Genomic DNA, 8,219 nt, shown 5'->3' with positions numbered 1-8,219 from the left:
GGCTAATGTGTTCGAGGGTCACTTGGAGAGTCTGGGTCTTCGGGACATGCGACATCTTGTCTAGGGTAAGTGGGAGATGATACTGGGGTATGTCCTAGTTTATTGTATATTGTACATCTTTTATATTGTATTGTATATTAGTCTCCCGAGTCATTAGGAAAAGTAGAAGATTGTTGGGATTGATGTCCTAATTCTCCCGGAGTCTCGTTGTTTTGTAAAGATACACATTGTTCAATGAATAAAATAACTGTTATTTAATTTTAGCATTTACTCATATCTAATAAACAAAGCTCCTTAATTATCTTATATGAACTTAAGCATGTATATGTGATATACAAGTGGATTATGCCTTAAGTGATAACCTAAATCGATCTGTAGTATAAGGATTAAGGTGGGATACCTGATCTTGGTGACACTACGGATACGACCCGTTTTGTAGAGGTTTGCAAGTATTGTAAACTACTACAGATGGTAGATCCTGACCATTCGTGTGGACACATGGAGCGGAGGTGTCCTATACAAAGAGTTTGTATAAGACCTAGACCACGAGATGACTAGACTCTGTATATAATGTCGTTGATACTAGAGACTTGCATCTCACCTAAACGACCTCAATCCTGAGTGTTTTGTGAACTCCTGCCTTTGAAGGCGGTCTTTTGATTAGTATGGTGAGAGTTGCTAGATTGCCAACTCAACATGCCTACCTTTTTGAGGATTTGTCTGATTTGGGAGCTGGGAACTCAATCCACAAGATGGAATTCACTCCTTTCCCGAAGCAGGGATAAGTAGAGAGATTGCTCTCTTAAGTGCTGATTCCGGGGCTTGAACATAATGGCCTCAACTTTTTTTTGGAAGAGAAGACTCAGTCATAGTAGAACTATGATTTATGTTCATTAGAGGGATAAGTGGTACTTAAAGGAGACAGATGTAACTACAGGGGCATAACGGTTATTGGCCCAGCTATACTTACGAGCGATCTGTGAAGGATTGTCGCACTGCTGATTGGTTAAGATGGACACATAATATATCTGTAGTGAGGAGAGTTTAGCTGTCGATCTTTAGTAGAGTGCCTAGCAGTTAACGGATGGTGGATTCCGTGACTAAATAGTTTAGTCAGTTATTCACGTACCGTTGGAGCTTTGGATCTACAGGTCCATGACGTCCCCTTGGTAGCTTGGATTCATGTCGAGGATCAGTTTTTGGTGTTGATTTGAAATGTTCAAATTGACAAGAGGTATTTTTATTATATATGATATAATCGGTATGATGTATGAGATACATCTAATGGAGGATTGATGAAAATGAGATTTACATTAAGTACCATGGAATAGAAAAAGAACTATGGTTTCTATGTTTCATGAGATGAAAATATTAAAACTATAGGTTATAAATATAGTTTGATAAGTTGGTTATTATTTATGTTTATAATAATATTAATTATTAGATCATTAATACTTTTTCTTTTAAATAACCAAAGTAGTGGGTGGTTATTGGATCATGGTAATCGTGAGTTTAAAAGGAAAGTGGTTTCCTATTTTGAAAAGAAAGTTTTTACAAAAGTTTTGAAAAAAATTTTGAGTTTTCTCTCCGGCGAAAAGAAACTCACGTAACTCGTCAAGTAAACACAGATTTACTAAACGACGACTGAGTGAACTAAACGATCGTGCAGGTGCGAGTTAAACAATCGTACGATGTTTACTAAATGATCGCATAGCTTTGCTAGACGATCGTTTGCCCAAGGTACATGATCATGTAGAGTCTGTACGCGACAAACCAAGCTAAACGATCACATAGCTTTTGCTAGATGATTGCATAGCTTTATTTAAACGATTGGGCATCGACCTATACGATAGGTCTCAACCATTTCCCACTTACTCAGTCGTGTACGCGATCGCTTTTTCCTCCGTTCGTCTGCCTCATACCAAGTCCGAACAGAGCCTACCTTCTGGATTCTCACACCAAAAATACCAAGGTCGCCTTATTGGTGGTGTCAGATTCAACTCGACACCGTTGAGGTTTTTTTAGGCCATTCGTGGTACTGTGGAAGCCATTCGTGTTGCGGAGGAGATCGTGACCGATGAGATCATTGAGGACGAGCGTGAAGTGTTCGTGCGGTGTTGCAGTTGTGTAGATCGAGTGTTCGTGGTCGCTATTTTTCAATCAGAGTGCACAATGGAGCCTGGAGACACTTCTGCCGATGTTCGTATAGAGTTTGATCTCTGTTCTTTTGTATTGTTCATGCTGTAATTTTTCTGTTTAATTGTATAACCGTTTGTTTGAAGTCGACTGTAAATGATTTGTTGATTCATGGTTGTAATTTGGAATAGTCTTGCTTCCGCTGCTCACGAAAATCTCGTTTTCGATTTCCTTCAAAATGTATGTGGATGCTTGTTGATGGATGTTTATGGGATAGTTATCTCTATTTTTGGCTTTTTGTTTCCATTACAAAAGTTAATTTGTAAAGGCCCCTGTGTTTTTGGGCATTATTCTTTCAATCGAGTCTATACTTATTTAGGTTTTTAGTTGTTCGTGAAGAGTTGCAGTGCGTTTTAATTAAGAAGACGAAACTATGGTCGCATCGTGTAGCTTGAGCTAAACGGCCGTTTAGATTTAGCTATGCGTTCATGTATAATTTTCTATATGATCATATAACATCTGCTAAATGATCGCATAGCTAATGCTATGCGATCGTGTAAAGTGTTTACTCGATCGTGTTGCGTTGGCTGCATGATCGCGTAGGAGCTTGAGAGGTACACGATCGCATTGTAAATTTTACTTGACGCGCGCTACTCGATCGTGTAGACTATCATGCTCATCGCATAGTCATTAGCTACACAATTGCATGGTATGGGCTACTCAAAGCACGTTGCACGATTGCGTGGACTTTCATGCTCTCGCATAGTCTAAAGCTACGCTATCGTTGCTACACGATCGTTTATACTCGATGCTTGTTGCTCGACGTTCAGGACATTTGTTACACGATCAAGCTGCAAGGCTTCAAGGCGAGCGGTTCAAGACTCGGTTCACTTGTTCCAAACCGGAGGGCTCCAATTTTGTAATAGTTTAGCTCTTTTCTTCTCCGGTTATGAGATTAACTATCCTGGTCCATCAACTTTAATTAAATATGCATATGATGTATGTTTATATTATATGCCATAATGTATGTCATATAGTTTTAAAACCCACCATAGGTTATGCATTTTTTTTCATGCATCCTTTTATATTATAAGTGTTATAATATATTAGTATGCATGATTTAAATTACATAAAGCATGCTCATGCATCATATAATATAAGAGTTATACTATATGTATGCATGCATTATAGCATATCCATGCATCATTTATATTATAAATGTTATAATATAAGATTGTATGTTGGCATGGAATGTATGCTTTTCTAAGTTCATTATATGTTTATATAAAAGTTATATATTAGTAATGAATGAACATTGCATGAAACATGACACTACCTTAGGTTAATTTATAAGTATTATAAATAACTCATGTATATCTTGCTTGCAATGTCGATTTTAATTTGTTTCATTTACTTTATAAGCGTTATAAATAAATGAAATTAGAAATTAAAATCAATAACCAAGAGTTGCATGCAAACTTAGGTAAAATCATTTTTAAAATAGTTTTAAAATATGATTGAGATAGACCTACGCGACAAATTTCTAATGAGATTAGAAATTAGATTAATCTTTTAAATCGATTTAATAGGATTAAATTGATTTCAATAAAAGATTGAATTTGTAACAAATATATCTATAAGGGACCTTTTTTCTAAGATGGGTTATGGCTAGGTTGGGGTATTTAAGCTGATGGAAATGGAACACCCCTACCTGGGAACCTACCTGGAAAGGTGAATTAGATAGATTTGCTACAAGCATGCAATTGTTGAGTAATATTTGTTAAAGTGTTTAATGAATATTAATCAAAATTGTTTAACTTTCCAAAGTAAATGTTACTTTTGGGCAAGCTTAAACAATCACTTAGTAAAAATAATTAGCCATATTTTTTCTAAGTAAATTAAACCCTAGGTTGTTAAAATACTCAATGGGAGGAAAAGATATATATGATATGTTATTTTTCCACTCACATTTCTCCCTTAATATTCACACCGTGAGATTCATGCTTGACCTCATGGCGCTCTGAAAGCGTCCCCCTTTGGATGGTGTTTGCATTGGTCAATATCAAGGTGAATGGAGAGAGTATTTATAGTAAGTGGAAGAAGAATGTGTGTCAATAAGTCTCGCGGTCTCTTTCATTGGTTTGCACCGTGAGCCTTCTTGCACAACCTCGAGGCACCCTGGGAGCGTCCCCTTCAGATGGTTTGTGCAGTTGGTCAATATCAAGACGAACTCCATAAATGGATAGGGTCACTTTAGTTTTTGTCCCAATCGGTTTTTCCCTTCGGTTGGCTAATTGGGTGTGGAACTCTAGGATCTAAAATGAAGGGTCACACTTACGGGAAATTGTTAAGCAAGTTAATGATTTCTTGACCAAATCAATGATGACTGATCGTTATAGGAATAAGAGTTATTCTGGTGTAATGATTAGTTGAGAGTGTCTCAATTCATTGAATGGAGAAATTGACTACCCTTCAGTAGCTTTTGTCCTAAATCATTGAAGCATCATTGCAAAACTAGATGTTAAATGGGATTCATTTAGATTTTTGCTAAAATTGATTTGATTTTTTTAAAATTGTTTAGCTAAAATCTAATGGAGATCAATATGTTTTTTTTTTTCCAGCAAAATGTTAATGATTGATTTTCCCTTAGTTGCCTTTTCAAGTTTGACCGGTTTTGTGAATCCCGAATCCTAATTTCTCTACTTGAGTATGTTTCCTATTGAGATTAGTGTGATGAGTAGGTTGATGTAGAAACTAGTGTGGAATGGTAGAGAAAAGAAAGGAAATTAGAAGAAAAGAGGAAATTTGGAAGGTTGACGTTTGGGGAAAATTTGGAAAAATTTGGCTAAGTATAGCATTTTGTGTGTTAGAGTGATGTTGATGCGTTGGAAGAGTTGTTGGTGAAGGCATGCGGCTAAAGAAGGAAAAGGAGATGATGCGTTGGAAGGCACACGGGTGGGCGAGGCATGCATGGAAAGACAGCCATGCGTCGAGCAGCCTCGGCCAGCTCCTAGACCATGCGTCGAGCAACCCCGGCCGGACGCATGCATCGAGTGGATACGCCCGTGCATTGAGCGCACTGCCGAGCGGCCACGCGGTGAGCACCCTGCCGAGCAGCCATGTCGTGCGTCGAGGTGCCCTGCCATGCACCCATGCGAGCGAGCAAGCGATGTCCAACACACGCCGCACAGCCATGCGTCAAAGCAGCACGGCCATGCGTCAAGCGGCCAGCCTATGCAATGCACCTATGCGCTGGTGGCCAGCACCATGCGCCCATGCTAAGCAAGCCGTGCGAGTGATCCATGCATCAAGAATGGACAGTCACCCTATGTGTTGGTGATGGTGAGCTCCTTGTGATGGCTAAGTTGAATTGTCATGATAGTGAATTGGCTTGCTATGCATTGAGTAGAGACCATGCGTTGCTTATGGACTAGGCGTTGAGCAACCAAGAGTTGGACACATACAAGGATGAAATCATCAGGATAACATCATCAAAAACATATGTCCTCTTGGGAGGAAAGCCTTAAACCTTAAGAATTTGAGGTGGTGGCATCAGATTGGAGGCCCATGGGTTGGCAACATGGGAAGAAGACACTTAGCTTGCGATGACCACAACATTGTGTTGATGGGATGAGAAGGAGACACTTGGCCATGCAGCCAAGTAGGTGGTGTCAACTTCGGAGAAGGTTTGGATGCCTATAATAGAGCCAAAAGACTTCATTTTTTAGATCACACTCAGAAATACCGTAAAAGAGTGGGAGAGTGGAGTAAACCTTGCGTTGGAGCCAAATCCATGCGTTAGACTTAGAGGATGCATTGGACAGTGAGGTCTGAGGAGGATGCATCAACTTGGGACGAGAAGTTCTCCCAATTTACTCGTGCGTTTGGGGTGATTCCAAAGCCACCTGAAAGATATGAAAGTCTAGTTTTCAGGGTAGGGCTGCCGAAAGAAAAGCTCGAAGAGATCAGGCTAGAAACTGAGAAGAAGACAGAAGGGTCAGGCTGTCAGATCAGTCTGGGCCAGTCTTGAAGATTCTGTAATTCCGGCCAAACCACGAGAATTTCTCAGATAAAATTTTAGGGTAAACTTCCTGAGACATTTTAAAATATGTTTGTAGAAGGAAATATCTCAAAATAAGATTTAAAACTATGAGTAAATTGAGCTGTAAGTTGAATCTGGATTCTAGGGATGAAAAGGGAGCCCGAGGTAGAAAAGGGAGCTACTAGAGTGAAAAGCTCTTAAGCAATGAAGGTGAGTGGCTAAAACGTTTTGACTAAAATATTTGCTTAAAATGTTTGATTACAAAGTGTTATAAAAAGCATGTTTTAAAGAAGATTATTCTCATGCCAGCTAGTTTTACAAAATGAATTCCAAGCAAACCATGAGTGATGTTTTAAACGCATGCATGTGTGAGAAATTTTTGAAAAGCGATTTATATGTGTTAAATATACTCAACATGTGCTAGTACCTTTAAAGCCATGTTTTTATATGTGTTATACTTTACGTGCTTTAAATAGAAAGTCATTTATGACTAGTTTTACTTAAAACGCGATACCGAAGGACATTTGAGAAGGTATCCGCCCAACTAGATACTGAAGGACATTTGAGAAGGTATCTATTGGTACTGAAGGACGTTTGAGAAGGTACCAAACCAACCAGATACTAAAGGACTTTGAGAAGGTATCTGAACAAAAGTACCTAAGGTATGACGGTATTTAGTATGTCCACGTGCACGTCAGTAGTTAGAGTTAGAGATTGAGCAAAAGGGTTCTCTCTTGACTAGCAGTTGGTGTAGGGATTGTTTTATCCACAGTAAGGGTTATTCTCAACTGAGAAATAGTTTTACTGTTTTATGATTAAAACAGCTTTATATGTTTTATGCTTGGAAAATGTTTATACTGCAGTACAAGTACTGTAGAAGCTTATATTTCAGTTAAACTCTATTGAGATTTGCATGAGAATCAATTATCTTTCTTAAGTCACTCACTGGGCGTAAGCTCACCCCGTTTTCAAATGTTTTCTTTTTCCTCCCCACAGGTATCGGTCAAATCCTCTGAAGATAGCTTTGCATCTGCTCTGCCACTAAAGGATAGCGAGATTTGTAACCCGTCTGTTAGGTGGTTACTGTTAATATTGTACACATGTTACTGTTGTTCATATAGGGACTAGAGTTTTTGGGTTTTGGGACTTGTGAATCTAGTGTTGTAATGACTTTAAATATGTTATGTTTCTGAATTAATAAATTTTTGCCTAAAGACATTCCGCTGTATATAAGTTATATCTTGGTATCAGAGTTATTCCGCAAAGTTATTAGGCAGTAAGTGTCAGCCAAAAGGTTGATAACTGCTGCAGTCACGCCCTTTCCTAGGCTAAGAGGGTGGTCTGGAGCAGGGTGTGACAGGTTTTAAGTACATGACGTGGAAATAACCTATTAAAACATTTTTTGTGATAAACGACCTCGAAGTTGTCATGTTTGAGGATTGTTCTCAAGTCTCAACCCCCGATGCACCACGAAGTGTTCGTAATGTATATGAGGTGTGGATGAAGGCCAATTCGATGGACCGATTTCACATTTTGCCAAGCATACCTGATACATTGGCTAAAAGGTTTGAGAACATGGTCATTGCACATGAGATCATGGAATTTGCAAGAATTGTTTGAACATAAGTTCTTAATATTCAAGAAAAATGGGATTGATGACAATGAAATCAGTAGTATCAGTTCCCAAGATAATCTCCAGTCAACACTGAATGTCAAGGGACTAATAGAGAAAGCAATTGTTGCTGACACTGATGAAGTTCATCGACGAGGATTGTCCTCTGAAATGAAACTTGGAGTTTATAATATGGGTTCTGATACTGATCCCACTACTCTTCAGAAAAAAAAAGAACTCCAAAGACGATAAATGTGATTTATTTGTCTTGGAGATGTGCTTTGTAGAGAATGATGATCCTGATTGGATAATTGATTCAAGGACTAACCACGTGTGTTCTTCCCATCAAGGATTTAGTTCTTGGAGACAGTTGGAAGCTAGAGAGTTGACTCTTAGAGTCAGTACTGGTGAGGCCATTTCAGTTGTTGC

Source organism: Benincasa hispida, chromosome 12, assembly GCF_027475165.1.
Source record: "Benincasa hispida cultivar pf3 chromosome 12, pf3_genome.v1.1, whole genome shotgun sequence".
Classification (NCBI taxonomy): Eukaryota; Viridiplantae; Streptophyta; class Magnoliopsida; order Cucurbitales; family Cucurbitaceae; genus Benincasa; species Benincasa hispida.
Note: the sequence above shows the minus strand (reverse complement) of the source record.